Source organism: Lithobates pipiens, unplaced genomic scaffold, assembly GCF_037356315.1.
Source record: "Lithobates pipiens isolate NorthernLeopardFrog02 unplaced genomic scaffold, aLitPip1_a1.2 Scaffold_3, whole genome shotgun sequence".
Taxonomy (NCBI): Eukaryota; Metazoa; Chordata; class Amphibia; order Anura; family Ranidae; genus Lithobates; species Lithobates pipiens.
In genome coordinates this window covers 172222466-172238204 of record NW_027507790.1, presented here as the reverse complement: position 1 = coordinate 172238204, position 15739 = coordinate 172222466, and positions in this window count along the sequence as shown.

The following is a 15739-nucleotide window of genomic DNA, read 5'->3' as shown; positions in this document are numbered from 1 at the left end:
TCCCGCAGTTCAAGACATTTTGAGCTTTCTGCAAACAGGCCTGGACTTGCCCCTGATGGTTAGTTCCCTTCGGGTTCAAGTGTCTGCTATCTCCGCATTCACAGGAGTGTCATGGGCCAAACATGCCCTTATTCAACAATTCTTTAAAGGAGCAGTGAGACTGAGACCCCAGAGGAAACCCAGGTTCCCTAAATGGGACCTGCTACTAGTCTTGGACTTTTTTTCCCATTTTGATAAATCAGAGAGCTCACCATGAAAACTGCCTTTTTGGTGGCTGTCACCTCGGCCAAGAGGGTTTCAGAAGTTCAGGTTCTAGGAGCCAAAGAACCTTTCTTAACCTTTTTCCCGGACAGGGTGGTCCTGGTTCCAATGTTGGGGTCAAACCCTAAGGCCACCTCAATTTTTCATGAGAATCAGGAGATCTCACTCCCCACCTTCAGGTCCACTGGATCCTCAGATGTTCATCCTCTCGATGTTGGTGGCTCCTTAAAGCAATATCTGGAAGTTACAGCTCCATTTTCATCAGTCGGATTATCTGTTCTATGGGAAGAACAGGGGCTTCCATGCATCGGTCAGATCAATTGCTGCATGGATAGTTCAAGCAATTCAGTGGGCATATAGAGAGAAGGGCTTGGCTCCTGATGTTATCTGCAGGGCAGCATCTTGGTCGTCAATCCACACCTTCATGACTCATTATTGTGTTGAGCCGGCGGCTCTATCTTCAGTTGACTTTGGTGTTAAAGTTTTGTCGGTTGACAGTGTCAAATCTTTGTTTATTCAGCATTTTTTCCCACCCGGGTGTGTTTGGTGAGTTATTTCCCACACGTTGGCTGCCATGGAGTCTGTCAGGAAAACGGAAAATTTATGTCAAAATACTTACCGTAATTTTCCTTTCCTGATGGACTCCATGGCAGCAGGAGTTCCCTCCCAAATGGCTGGAGTAGAATAGTTACCGAACACGGCCTCTGGCAGGGAGCAAAGATTTATCAGAGTATTGTCCTATAGGGTAATGGAGGCGGGACTAAACCCACACGTTGGCTGCCATGGAGTCCATCAGGAAAGGAAAATTACGGTAAGTATTTTGACATAAATTTTCTGTTTTTGCATGTGTGCGTTTTAATATTTTTGTTCTGTTGTATGGTCTTATGTCAGCACCATCTTAATGCATTTTTTTAGGGTGTGCCCCCCAAATATCGTGTTTTTCACATGTGTCAAGTCGCACAGCAACTCGCAGTATTGGAAACGGAGCCTTAATGTTGTAGCAGATAAAAATCATTGTGTATAATGCACCGGTTTTTATGCTCAGGTAATAGGCATTTTTGTCGCCTTCCTTGTCGCATATGCTGGTCCATGTTGATTTTACTATACATGAGATAATTTTACACGATTATGGTATGTTTTGTTGCACTTGGTGTCTTTTTTCTAGCAAATATTATTTTATTTCTATATGCTTTGATATATAGTCTCTTCAGTGGGGGCACTCTTTCGTTCAGTGGTGATTATATAGTTCTAGACGCTCACAGGTGTTTTCAACTCAACCACTAATGGTACACGTTTTGGCCATTAGTTTAAATTGTATATATGTGTCTGTATATGTAGCATCTAGCTATGACTAAGCACCGTGCCTGTGGTGAAAGGCGTCAGTGGCTGTACAGTTAGTCTGTACCCATTTGTGATGCTTTGATATCCATTTTTATACAATAAAGGTGAACATTTTTTGGAGTGTGGCTATCCAGTGATTAATTTTTCCTATCACTCCTGTTGCAAACAGTGCCTGCACCCTGCTCGATTGTGGATACAGCTGAATCTAGGAGAGGTAATTACCTGTGATCGGTGAACTTCCACACACTAGTGGAGTATTAGCGTAGGGTACAGCACTGCACAGACTAGGACACACTTTCACAGGGTCTCCAAAGATGCCATAGCATTTTGAGAGACCCAAACCGTTATGGCACGTAAACACAATCGGACTATCCGGCAGACCAGAGTCCCCTGGAAAATCCTCCCGTGTGTGGGCTCCGGGGGACTTTTTCTTTCCAAAAGTCCAGCAGACTTAGAAAGAAGTTTTGACTCAAAATTGTCCCCAGGACTCGGCAGTCCGGTGGACCATCCACCCGTCTGTGTGCTAGTCCGCCGGACTTTTGAAATTAATGGACTTGTCCACATGGAGAAAAGTCCATTAATTTTAAACGTGGCTCCAGGTAGACGGGAACTAGCGAAGGAATTCAATGTCGCCGCCTCCTTCGGCAAGATTGATGCCCCGCTGGCCCAGTCACCTGGTATGGATTTAAAGGGGGAAGCCCTACGCTGAAAAGATGGCGTGGGGGTCCCCCCAAAGTCCTTAGCAGACCCTTATCTGAGCACGCAGCCCAGCCGGTCAGGAAAGGGGGTGGGGAAAAGCAAGCGCCCCCCTCCTGAGCTATACCAGGCCACGTGCCCTCAATGTGGGGGGTGCTTTGGGGAAGTGGGGGCCCTGCGGCCCCCCCACCCCAAAGCACCTTGTCCCCATGTTGATGAGGACAAGGGCCTCTTCCCGACAACCCTGGCCGTTGGTTGTCGGCGTCTGCGGGCTTATCGGAATCCAGAAGTCCCCAGATACTGGCCCCCACCGTATATGAATGAGTATGGGGTACAATGTATCCCTACCCATTCACCTGGTGAAAAAAAAGTGTAAATAAAAAAAAAAACAAGTTTTTAAAATAATTTATTAGACAGCTCCGGTAGTCTTCTCTTCTTCCATCTTGGGGACGGTCTTCTTACCGGACTCCTCTGCTGTCTTCTGCTAGCTCTTTTACTAGCGGAGGAGCCAGCTTTCTTCTTCGTTGTCGTCGCCACCGTCCGGGGTCTTCGGTTCTTCTGCCGGGCCTCCACTATCTTCTTATAGCTCTTTTACTAGCGTTGGTCCAGTCTTCTGTCGCCGCCTTCTTCTCTGCGATGTTGACACGATGGAGGAGGAGGAAGAGGAGGAATAAGGAAGAAGAAGACAACCCCCAAGACAGAAGAGAAGACCACCGGAGCTGTCAAATAAATTATTTTAAAAACTTGTGCTTTTTTTATTTACACTTTTTTTCACCAAGTGAATGAATATCAGCTATCCTCCTAAGCCATACTGCCACGCCCGGAGGCTCCGTCCACTTCCAGAAAAGGGGGACCGAGGTAGTACCCGTTCCGTGAACTTCTGTGTAATGCGGTGGACTTCGGTCCAGAAGGATGTCAGGAGCCTACAGGACCAGAAGACGTGGAGGAGAGACCCCACCTCCTCCCCACATCTCCAGCAAAGATCTGAGCTCCGAGGGAACATCCTGTGTAGCTTGGTCGGAGTATGGTACCACTGTGTCAGAACTTTAAACATTGCCTCTTGTTGGTTGGCACATATGGATGTTTTATATGTAAAGAAGATTATCCTTTCTACCTCCCTGTCGGTAAGCTGTATTCCCAGGTCCCATTCCCACTTGGCTATGTAGGTGGGTCTGGTCCCCCCTGCGGGTATAAGAAGCTGGTATGTTAACGAGATGGCATGCCGCACTGGTTCCTGTTCAGGTCATAGGTGCTTGAAGGCTGTCAGAGCTCTTGAAAAAAAGCTCTGAGGGGGCTGTGGTTGGATGAAGTGGGCAAGTTGGATTTTTTGCCAAAAGGAGAGGTTGGCCAGGAGAGGGTCAGCCATGACCCGTTCCCTCGACATCCACTCTCCCCCACTGGTGAAGTGGCGGAGTTGGCATCTCCCACTCCCCTTCAGCTCCTGGAATCTGGGGTCATTCCCGATTATCGGGGTGAGTGGTGATGGAGTAGGAGCAATTAGATGTTCGTGAAATGCTTTTTGGCCCACCCGCCACGTTTCCCCTACCGTTGGGTGCTTTACTACACTATGCGGCTGATTCTTCTGGCACCAAATTATGCCCTCCAAGTCCGCCCCCGTGAGGAGCTGTTCTATTTGAATCCATTGTTTTAATGGGCCATGGCGACAACAATCAATGATTCTCATCAGATGGCACGCCATATGATACAAGGTCACATCAGGGAGTGCCATGCCCTCCAACGCCTTGGGTAGACGTAAAATTTACTGGGCTAGCCGTGGGGGCTTCTGAGCCCAGATAAACCCGACCAGCACTCGATTCGCTGCTCTAAGAAAAGCATTCGGGATCCTAATTGGGAGGGTCTGGAGGTGATACAAGAGTCTTGGCATTACGTTCATTTTTACTATACTGCACTTTCCGAACCAGGAGAACATTCCTGTCTGCCACTTCTGTAGGTCCTTTTTGATGTCCGAGAGCAGGGGAGGGAAGTTGAGGGAGAAAATTTCCTGTTTTTCTAGGCAGGCGAATACCTAGATATTTGATGTGGGAGCATGCCCATTTAAAAGGGGAAGTCTAATATGTCGGCATGGACATATTTAAATTTACCTTAAAAAAGGACAGCATTCCATATCTCTATAATTCTGACATCAGGTTAGGTATGGAGACCAGGGGATTGGAAATAAAGAATAGCAGATCGTCCACGAAGGCTGCTATTTTAAGGGCCAAGGAGTCTCCGAGATGGATACCTGATACGTTAGGATTCCCTCTCACCATGTGAAGGAAGGGTTCCAGGGATAGAATAAATATCAGGGGAGAGAGAGGGCAACCCTGTCTTGTCCCATTGGTTATGTCAAAGGAGGAGGAGAGCTGACCGTTTACTTTCACTTGGGCTGAGGACTTGGAATAGATGGCTTGTATCCAGTTCATCATCTGCTGACCTGAGCCTATGTGGCGTAGGGTTTCGATCAGGAAGGGCCAGTGTACTCTATCGAATGCCTTTTTGGCGTCGGTCGACAGAAGTAGCATCAGGGTTTTCGTTTTCTTAGCAGCATAGATAAGGTTAATAGCTTTTGTGGTATTATCCCTCGTCTCTCGAGGGCACAAAACCCACCTGGTCTGAGTGGATGAGTGAAGGAATCCACTCCGCCAACCTCATAGATAGAACTTTAGTAAAGATCTTTAGGTCCACGTTGAGAAGGGATATTGGCCTATAATTTTGTCACAGCAAGGGGTACTTATAGTCCTTGGGTATTACTGAAATGAAGGCTCGTAAAGCATCTTTTGGTGGGATCATCCCTTCCCGACGTCGTTATAGGCCTCTGGAAAATGAGGATTCAGAATTTCCCCAAATACCTTGTAATATGTTAACGAATATCCGTCCGGGCCCAATGCTTTGCCATTTTGCATGCGGGCTATCACCAGCGCCACCTCCTCTCCCGTAAGCGGCTCTTCCAAGGCTGACCTAGCCTCTTCGGACAACTGGGGAAGGCCCGATCTTTGAATATATTCTCGATTGGTTTTCTGTTCTAGGGATTTCTCTCCTTTCAATGTCTTACGTGGTAAGTTGTATAGTGCTGCGTAATACTTGTGGAACTGGCCTGCAATCTTTTCGGTGGTGAACACCCTGGTGCCTCCCTCCCCCCTCAGCTCAGGAATAAAGGCTTGCGCCCGTTGGACTCTCAGGGCTCTCGCTAACAGTTTGCCACACTTGTTGCTATGCTCATAGAAGGTACGCTTACATTTTGACCAGTGCCAGGGATTTCAATTGGTTTCTCAGGGTCGTTAGGTCCTGTAACACTCGGGAGGCTAAGGATTGTTTATGGGAGGACTCTAGCATCCTATTTTTTTCCAGAAGGTCCAGGGTTTGCTGGGCTCTGGCCCTCTTGAGGCGAGTGCCTATTTTTATTAGAAGCCCTCTTATAGTGCACTTACGCGCTTCGCAGATCATCTGGGGAGAGCATTCTGGACCCGCATTGACTGAGAAGAACTTCCGAAGTTCCCTGCATACCCTCCTCCGCTACCTCTGGTGCCTCGATCAATGTATCATTAAGCTTCCACTGCCACTGCTTTGGTGTCGGGGGCAGAATATCTATGTTTATGAAGACCAAGGTGTGGTCCGAGAAAGTAATGGACCCTATCGAAGCCGATCTCACCCTGGGAAGTAGGGATTGGGGCAACAAGAGATGGTCGATTCTGGTGTAAGTATCGTGAGGGTACCAGTAGAACGTATAGTCCCTCTGAGTCGGGTTCAATACCCTCCATACCTCCACCAGGTGGAAGGCATAGAGATTCCTCTTTAGGCGTTTAAGTGTTGCGGAGGAGACCTGTGAGGTTTGTCTAGACGTGTCTATAGAGGGATCCATTGCAAAGTTGAGATCGCCTCATAGGATCACTGCCCCCTCTGCAAATTCTTGTAGCCTTGTCATAGTGGATTTGAGAAAGCCAACCTGGCCAGTATTACGTAAATATAGGTTCACCAGGGTCACTAGTGAGCTGCCCAGTGTTCCATTTACAAACAAGGCCCGCCCCTCTTTATCGCTCCATTGGTCACGGTACTTCCACAGTGCCGTGGAGAGTATCAGTATGCTACCCCCCCCCCCCCCCTGGACTTGGACTCGGAGGAGCACCCATGGTACACAGCTGGGAAACATCTGTTCGGTAGTTTGGGTATTCTATCGGCTTGGAAATGAGATTTTTGAAGGAAGCATATGTGGGCTTTCACATGTCTCAAGTTGGACAACACCATGGACCTTTTCTTTGAGGTGTTAAGTCCCTTCACATTAATAGACATCAATCTAAAGGATTCCGATGGACTCATGTTTGTTTCTGGGGTGGAGGAAGGGGGAGAAGAGGGAAATAGAGGTGAAAAAGGAAGGGGGGAGGAGAGCCTTATAGGAGTACCCCAGAAAAGAGGGCAGGGAGAAGGAAAGTGATAAAGGGTACGGAAACAAAGTGAAAAAGAAAGTTGGTAGGAGAAGGAGAAAAAAAAAGGGGGGGTGGAGAAAGACCTACGGTGTAGAAGAGATTTAGTCTCAGTACACCCTTAGGGCTCCGATTCTAAGCCCCAGCGGGGTGATAGCCTATGTGGGGTAGTGGCTAAACACAACTGGGGTCAGGTACTCCCTGACCAGACCCATATTATTACTGAAAAGCACTGATGTAAAAACAAAAGGTATCTGTAACCATAACCCCAGCAACAAACACAAAAAAAAAAAACAACCTGTGAGGCAGAACAACAATAATTTGTGAGAGACCCAGAGAGCCCGTTTCACCCACCGTGCACCAACCTCTGCGTACGGAAGATCCGGACCGGACCCCGAAGGAAGCCCCCCGTGTCCTTCTGAAAGCGTAGGCGCGTGGCAGGGGAGGGCCCCCTCCTTTTTGTGCAGTGGTATAAATCAACCTTGCGGCACCGAGCCCAGCCACAGGTATATCTGCCAAATAGAACCCAGGGAAGTGGTAGCCTTGAATGATAAAATACAATAAGTCCCCCTCCCGTCTGGCCTCCCCTATGTCCCCCAATGGAGCTCTCCATGCAGCCCGGCCCTGGATGTCCCCCCGGCTGTGAACCCCTCCCCCCAAGATGACCTGGCTACGGAGTTGGCTACAGTATCAGCGAGGGTGCAGAGACCCCCCCTTGCCTAGGATGCCCCCCCCCCCCGGCCCCACACACACCGCGTGCCGAGCCGGAGTGCCACGCGGTTGCTGAAAAATAAACGGCATATTAATCCCTACGCCCCAACCAGCCCACCACCCCCCCCCCCCCCCCCCAGCATCCCCCTCCCTGACACAGCTTGCCCGGAAACACACTCCATGCCTAGACCCGCACACCCCAACTAGCCTTGGCCTCTCGTGGCTTCTTAAGTTGTAGTCCTTGGGTGAGCCTCCCCAGTGCAGGTCTTGTGATCTCTTCCACCATGGGGGATCCGCACTCATGTTCTGCGAGGACCGTTGTGTCCCTATGAGCCGCATTCCCCAGTAAAGTTCCATGTCTCCGTGTCACAGGAGGGCAAAGCTCACTCGTCTCTGGGGGTACCTCCGCTAGGCATCTCCTAGCACTGGTGGGAGCCCAGTCCCGTCGGGGGGGCCCCATGCCCTCAAGTAGGGGTTTCAACATCACTCTCCTCATAAGAGTTGGTCGGGCTACATCTGGAAAAACTGAGATTTGGGCCACATCAAAGTCTACCAGGCCTTTGGTTCTTGTCTCTCTCATGATCTGTTCCTTGCGGCTGTACCGGTGTATGCGACAGATAACATTGCGGGACTGTTCCATATCTGCTTGTCTAGGGCCAAGTGCCCTGTGAATCCTGTTGAACTCTAAGGAGGCAGGGAGGTCTCCCCCGAGTAGCTTGTGAATGATTGCCCGCACCGGGTTTTCCTGACCATTCGCCTCGGGTATTCCTCGGAACCGTATGTTTTGACGGCGGCTCCGGTTCTCTACATCCTCGGCATGGAGTTGCACCTCCGCCAACTGTTCTTGATGTCTATGGTGAGTCCTTTCCAATTGTGCTACCCGAGACTCAAGCGCTCCCACTGAGGCCTCCCCTCTCGTCAGTCTCTCATCTATCCCCTGTACTTCAGAGTGGATCTCTTGGAGGTGACGGCGGTGTTGCTCTTCCACTCTGAGCACCAGAGCCTCCATGTCGGCCTTGGTGGGAAGGGCCCTCAGCAAAGCCCGTATGTCCGCATCATCCCCCAAGGGCTTCCAAGTGTTGGGTTGAGCAAGGCCGGGATTCCTGTTAGTGGCTGCGGGCTTGGCTGTTGAGAGGATGCCATTGCCGCTGGAAAGGATGGAGCCGGCAGGCACTCACCACGTGTTGCTGCGGTTTGGACCACCGGGGTAGGCCTGTTCTTCTCCCTGAGAAAACGGTCGATCTGGGCCGCCGGAGTCCTCTTTGCAGATCCCTTATATCTTCTTCGTTTATGTTTGCTCATGGCCAGGGAGAAAAAATCCGGGTAAATGGCATTACAGTCGCGATCGATGGGTCTGGTGTCGGGAGCTCAGGCACCTTGTGACTTCACTCCGCCATGTCCAGGCCACGCCCCTCTTGGATTTTTAATTCCTAAGCTCATTTTTGTTGGAACATGCATATTCTATTTTTGTTTGTTTCAAATCTGTAAAAGGTGAAGAGAAAATCTATAATTGTATTAATGTGAGACACCATCATTTGTTTTTTTCGCCCTGAATATAGAGGGGGGGCTTCTAGAGAAATGTGTTATTCTGTAAGTTAGTAATTATACATTTAATTAACATCTCAGCTATTAACATGTATTCAGGATGATTGTATTGGTTTGTGTAAGATTTCATTGTTGTTTGTGAACATTTTTGAAAATTAATAAAAGCATATTGTAATAACATTTTAAAAAAAAATTACTGTTTTATTGTATTTGCTTTGCAGGTATGGTATGTTTGGGGGTCCAAAGTAATTTTCTTGCAAACAAAAAATATTTTTACATGTAAACAAAAAGTGTCAGAAACTACCTTTGTTTTCAAGTGGTTAGAAGCGTGGGTGATGTGTGACATAAGCTTCTAAATGTGCATAAAATGCCAGGACAGTTCACCACCCCCCTTCCAAATGACCCCTTTTTGGAAAGTAGACACCCCAAGATATATGCTGATAGGCATGTTGAGTCCATGGAATATTTTATATTTTGCCACAAGTTTCGGGAAAATTACACTTTTTTGCACAAAGTTGTCACTAAATGATATATTGTTCAAACATGGCATGGTTATATGTAGAATTACAACCCAAAATACATTCTGCTACTTCTCCCGAGTACGGAGATAGCACGTGTGAGACTTTTTGGAAGCCTAGCCACGTACAGGAACCATGCACCACCACCACCACCCCCCCCCCCCCCACCCCCGTGAGAAATGACCCCATTTTGGAATGTAGACACCCCAATGTATTTGCTAATTGGCATGGTGAGTATTTTGCAGCTCTCATGTATTTATTTTTCAAAACTTTGTGACAAAAAGCGAGATCTGCAAAATACAAATTCAACATGCTAGTTTGGGGCATCTACTTTACAAAATGGGGTCATGGGGGGGTTGTGCTATCTGGGCATTTCATTGCCTCCCAAACTGTGAGAGGCAGTGAGGAGTGAAATCAAATGTACGCCCTTAGAAAGCCTGAAGGCGATGATTGGTTTTCGTGTCCAGTATGTGGTTACACTGCCAAAAAGTCCCACACATGTGGTATCCTCATACTCAGGAGAAGCAGCAGAATGTATTTTGTGGTGTAATTCCGCATATACCCATGCCAAGTTTGAACAATATATGATTTAGTGACAACTTTGTGTAATTTTTTTTTTGGACTATCCATTGCCCTCTGCCAGAAGTTTTACCTTCCAACATGACCATGACCCAAAGCATGCAGCAAAACTGACCACACAGTGGTTGAAGGAGAAAATGGTGAATATGTCCTTGCATGGCCTTGTCAAAGCCCAGACTCAAACACCATTGAAAATCTGTGGAATAACTTGAAGACTGCAGTCGACAGATGGTCACCATAAAATGTAACTGAACTTGAGCAGTTCTGCAAAGAAGAGTGTGCAAATATTGCATTCTAGATGTGCAAAGTTAGTAGAGACATATCCCAAAAGACTAAAAGCTGTAATTGAAGAAAAAGGTGGTTCAACAAAATACTAACACAAGAGGGTGATCCTCAGATTCTGTTTTTAATTTTCTTAATTTTTTTTTTTACATGTTGGTACTTCATCTTTCACTTGGATGTTATAAGGTTGCACTCAGCAAATACAGCTGGATAAAACAAAAAACTGTCTGCGTTTGTCGAACAAAAAAAAAAATTCTGTCTTCATTTCAGGGTGCAAAGGCACTGCACAGCGGGGGTGCCGATGCTTGTGACCGAGTACGAGAGGCAGAACAGAGGCAGAACAGAGGCAGAACAGAGGCAGAACAGAGGCAGAACAGAGGCAGAACAGAGGCAGAACAGAGGCAGAACAGAGGCAGAACAGAGGCAGAACAGAGACACCCCAGTTCTATGAGGAGCCACGATCTCTCATCTCCTATAGTCAATCCCACCCCCACAGTTAGAACACACACATAGGGAACACATTTAACCCCTTGATCACCCCCTAGTGTTAATCCCTTCTGTGCCAGTGACATTTATACAGTAATCAGTGCATTTTTATAGCACTGATCCCTATATAACTGTCAATCGACCCAAAAATGTGTCAAAAGTGTCTGATGTGTCCGCCATAATGTCACAGTCTCGATAAAAATCGCAGATCTCCGCCATTACTAATAAAAATAAATAACAAAAAATGGCATAAATCTATCCCCTATTTTGTAGACACTATAACTTTTGTGCAAACCAATCAATATACGCTTTTTGCAATTTTTATTACCAAAAATATGTAGAATGCATATTGGCTTAAACTGAGGAAAACATTTTGCTTTTTTAAAAACAAATTGGGGCTATTACAGCAAAAAGTACAAAATATTGTATTTTTTTCAAAATTTACGCTTTTTTTTGTTAATAGCGCAAAAAATAAAAAACGCAGAGATGATCAAATACCACCAAAAGAAAGCTCTATTTGTGGGAAAAAAAGGACGTAAATTTTCTTTGGGTACAGCGTCGCACGGCCACGCAATTTTCAGTTAGAGAGACGCAGTGCCGTATCGCAAACAATGGCCTGGTCATTGAGCAGCCAATTCTTCCGGGGCTGAAGTGGTTAATACAGGGCACTTAAACCCCCCTTCCTGCCCAGACCAATTTTCAGTGCTCTCACATTTTGAAGGTTAGTCATGCAACAATGTACCTACACAAAATTAATAATTTTTTCCACACAAATAGATCTTTCTTTTGGTAGTATTTAATCACCACTGGGTTTTTTATTTTTTGCGATAGACGTGGAAAAAAAAAGCGAACACTTTGAAAAAAACATTTTTCTAAAGTTATTATAACATTTTGCACATAATTTTTGTTCATAAATGTGGGCCAAAATGTATACTGCTACATATCCTTGGTAAAAATAACCCAAATCAGTGTATATTATTTGGTCTTTGTGAAAGTTATGCAGTCCACAAGCTATGGTGCTAATCACTGAACATTGATCACATCTGATGTACTGATGGCCTATCTCATTTCATGAGGCTCTGAAATGTCAGGACAGTACAAATACCCCCCCCCCCCCCCCAGACCCCTTTTCGGAAACTAGACATTCCACAGTATTCAGTAAGAAGCATGGTGAGTTTTTTTGAAGTTGTCATTTTTTCCTCACAATTCTTAGGAAAATCCTCCCGAGTATGACGATACCACATGTGTGAGACTTTTTACACAGCCTGGCCACATACAGAGACCCAACATGCAGGGAGCACCTTCAGGCATTCTAGGAGCATAAATCACGCATCTAAAATTCATGACTACCTATCACACTTTTGAAGGCTCTGGAGCACCAAGACAATGGAAACGCCCACAAAATGACCCTATTTTGGAAGGCAAACACCCCAACATATATTATATGAGGCATAATGGGTCTTTTCAACATGTCATTTTTTTTCTTCAAGTCTTTGGAAAACGTGGAAAGAAAATGATAATGTATTTTTTGTTGTCAATTTATAAGATATTTCTAACACATAGCATGTACATACCAAGAATTACACCCCAAATTACATTCATGCTACTCTAGGAGCATAAATTACACATATAATTTTCTGACAACACAATTTTCGTTTTTTATTTTTACTCCCCCCTGTAAAAAATGTGTTTGTTTTTCAATTAAATGGTACAGTTTATAGGTCACATTAAATGTGTAAAATGTTCTGAAATTATTTATCTTTGTCTAATTTTTTTACATCTCAGAAACCTGACATTTTAACAGGGTGTGTAACTTTTTATATCCACTGTATGTGCATTACTGTGCTGGAACAAGTATGGGAGACTATTTTTCCTAGGTCAATGAGGCAGGATTAGGATGACACCACCTTTGCCGGCAAGCTTGAAGGTAAAAAATAAAATAAAAATAATAATGCAATGGTAGCTTCCATAGTTATGTTCTTGCAGGTTCACTTAATTTAGTTACAGCTTCCAACAGACATTCATTTTGCTGCAGAGGTAATGTATGAAATCTCTGAGAACCAGTAATGAACCAGTAATGAAATAAACATCACTTACACCTATGCATTAGCCCAGGGCCTAGGTGGGCATTATATGAGTCTTCTAAATGGACACGATAATATATTAGCTAGGATTGGCTGTAAAATTAGCCTGTTAACCACTTAAAGAGGAGGGCCTGTTTAAAAAAAAAAAAATTAAAAGTCAGCAGCTGCAAACACTGTAGCTGCTGACTTAATAAGCACACTTACCTGTCCAGGGCACACGCGATGTAGGCCGCCCGAGGCCGACCCGTCCCTCGGCTCTGCCATTCTATCTAAGGGAAACAGGCAGTGGAGCCTTGCGGCTTCACTGCCCGTTCCCTACTGTGCATGCGCGAGTCGCGCAGCGCTTTGTGAATGGGGCGCGCTGTGTTCTGGGACACACAGTTCCCAGAACACAGCGCGACCCATTACCCAGAAGACGCCGCACAGAGGAGAAAACAAAGAAGATCTCCGCGGAGGAGGAAGAGGCAGATTAGCTTGATGTGCCTAGCAACATGCATTGCTGGTAAGTTAAAAAAAAAACATTTTTTTTCATTTTTTTCTGATTTTTTTTCACATTTTTTATGTATTTTTTTTTTCAGGGTGGCCCTCCACTTTAAGGACCGCCTCACGCCGAAGTACGTCGGCAGAATGGCACTGCTGGGCACAAGCACGTACAGGTACGTTGCCCTTTAAGTGCCCAGCCGTGGGTTGCAAGCGCGCTGCCAGCGGCGCACTAGTGACCCGCTCCTGAGCTCCGTGACTGTAGCTGCGGGACCAATGGACCCGATCGGGTCACAGAGCTGAAGAACGAGGAGAGGCAAGTATAAACAAACCTCTCCTCGTGCTTCCTACTGAGGCTGTCACGGATTGTCTGTTCCCTGTTATAGGGAAAGACGATCAGTGATGTCAGACACCAAGCCACGCCCCCTACAGTTAAAAAAACACACACACTTAACCCCTACACTGCCCCCTAGTGGTTAACCCCTTCGCTGCCAGTGACATTTTTACAGTAATCAGTGCATTTTTAATTGCACTGATTGCTGTATTAATGCCAATGGTCCCAAAAATGTGTTAAAATTGTCTGAGGTGTCTGCCATAATGTCGCAGTCACAATAGAAATCGCTGATCGCCGGCATTACTAGCAAAAAAAATTTAATAAAGATGCCATAAAACTGTCCCCTATTTTGTAGACACTAGAACTTTTGCGAAACCAAACGCTTATTGCGATTTTTTTTACCAAAAATATGTAGAAGAATACGTATCGGCCTAAACTGAGGAAAACATTTTTTTTCCATATATTTTTGGGGATATTTATTATAGCAAAATGTAACAAATAATGAGTTTTTTTTCAAAATTGACGCTTTTTTTTGTTTATAGCGCAAAAAATAAAAACCGCAGGGGTGATCAAATACCACCAAAAGAAAGCTCTATTTGGGGGGGGGGGGGGGGAGGATGTCAATTTTGTTTCGGAGCCAAGTTGCACAACCGCACAATTGTCAGTTAAAGCGACGCAGTGCCGAATCGCAAAAAGGGGCTTGGTCTTTTGGCTGGAAAATGGTCCGGGGCTTAAGTGGTTAAACAGATTACAGGAAACCCCTAGGCTAGTTAACATTTATCCCTGTAAGAACTGAGCATTATGTGTCAGGTTCTTTACTACATCCATCTGAGACTGAATAAACCATTAGAGGATGTTCTTTTCAAGCCAAGTGGAAAATGCATTTACATTTGTATAAAAGCATTAATGTGTGTACTAAGCCACCCCAGTGTTTAAAGCAAGAGAAATGTTTCACTTCTCCAAATTCCATCCCCTGACAGCAAACAGTGGAAACATGTCTTATCAGAAGTAGGCATTATAATGCAAGTGCCCACAGACTACCCTTATTAGTTCCCCCCTTTCCTGGCATTATTCGCTCCTGTCAACTGTACACAGTGGAATCATATAGTGAGCTCACTGAATCATAAGAAGATACTGACAATGATAAGCCCTGATACACAAAGGTAGTTTCAGTTTACTTGGAATCACAGTTTAACTTATGAGCATGTTCGCCATACCTTGTAACAGGTGCACTTTAAAATTTACAATGTCAAATGAGAAATCCCTGTATATACCCCCTGATATTTACTAGTGGGGCTTAGAAGCTGTTCAGGTCATTTGCTCGTAGACTTATGCCTAGTACACACGATTAGAAAATCTGATGAAAAGTACCGCTTTTGAAGTGATTGTACAATAATCTGATCATTAGTACACAGCTTTCAATAGCCGATCATGACATTTCATGGAAAATTATCTGAAGGGACACAAACATTTTTCTTGTACTATACCAGAACATACGATATTTGTTTAATCAGTACAGTATTATGCCCCATACACACAATCAGTTTTTCTGCTGAGTTTTTCCTGATAATTCATCCGATATTCTCATGGTGTGTACAAGGCATAAGAAAAGCTGCTTCATCACTTGTGATACTTCTTATGATGGGCTAGTTAATCTTCAAAACTGTCACATGCACAATCTATGCATTTCCCTTTGGTCTTTGTCACTGAAACGTTACCATAAATCTTGCAGTCAATTTTCACATTTTCCAGCTGTGATGGAACCTATGCAGATTATAAGACAAGCAAAATTGGTAAACCATAACAATGCAGTATCATCTGTCACAGTCCTGACTGCTCCAAGAAGCTCCATAGGTGGCCCTGTAATCATAAGTGATGAAACCATCATTTGAAGATGGCAGTGGTATGAAGGGAAGTGCAGAGACGCCACAGCAGGAGGGCATTGTGTAGGGCAAGTCTGCAACAAGCAGACATAGAGAGTGGTCTGATGACTGATATTACTTT